We start from the raw sequence: 1137 nt of genomic DNA on the forward strand, positions 1-1137 counted from the left end.
TCGTGCCGATGTCCTTTCTCCTGTGACTCTTACCAGCACCCTGAGAGATAGAACCTTGCCTCATTCTCATTTCTACTCTCAGGACCTAACTCCGCTCCTGGCAGGAACAGATGTTCAATAACTGTTGGATCAGTCACCATTTTTATAGGACATCCTTCCAAGTCTTTGGGCAAGCTGCACCCTACAAGAGGGGAGAAGGCCGTGAAGCAGCTCCTAGTTATTTCAAAGTTGGTCCATTCATTGCAAAGACCCAGTTCTACTTTTGCACTCACACAGGCATCAAGAGCCAAGAAAACAAACCATCGAAACCATCCTGTCCAAAATATATCCAGTCATCATAAATAGAACTTCTTTAGAACAAGTCGAAAATTCTGAGAAAATACATCTCCACTGAAATAGGTGTACTAAAATCCAAAGGCTAAACATAAATAAAATATAAATAATAGCAATTTCCTCTGGCAGACTACGTATAGTTTATAGTTATTTTATCTGCACTCTTTTGAGGCTCAACCTAGATAATATTTTATCCATTTTTAAAAGGATGAAAGTATTTGAACAAGTTCAAGTGAGTCCCCGAAGGTTGCAGAGTAATGTGTGGGGAACTGAATTCAAAGCCATGCCCTGCATACTTGGTCCAGTGGTTCACAATCAGGGGCAATTTCGCCCCCCAGCAAATTTTTGGTAAGACCAAAAGATATTTTATGGTTGTCACAGCTGGGGGAGAGGTGCTACTGGCATCTACTGAGAAAGATCAGGAATGTTCCTAAACAGACTACCATATACAGGACAGCCCTCCATAACCAAGAATTACCTAGCCCAGAATGTCAACAGTGTTAAAGACCCCTGATCTAGTCCAATGTGTTCACCATCACATCACATTGTCTCGAAGTAGACAACTTGGCTCGCAAATGGGTAGGGAATTATAGAAAACTTTGGCCACCAGGCTGTGCTTTCCAACACACGAGACATGAGCTACACATTGAGTGCATGAAGTGTGTCTAGTCCAAATAGAGCGGACTCTGGGTTTTGATGTTTTGTTTTGTTTTTTTTTTTAATTTCTGAGAGAGACAGTGTAAGCAGGGGAGGGTCAGAGAGAGGGAGATAAGGAATCCGAAGCAGGCTCCAGGCTCTGAGCTG

This window comes from Crocuta crocuta, unplaced genomic scaffold, assembly GCF_008692635.1.
Source record: "Crocuta crocuta isolate KB4526 unplaced genomic scaffold, BGI_CrCroc_1.0 scaffold224, whole genome shotgun sequence".
Lineage (NCBI taxonomy): Eukaryota > Metazoa > Chordata > Mammalia > Carnivora > Hyaenidae > Crocuta > Crocuta crocuta.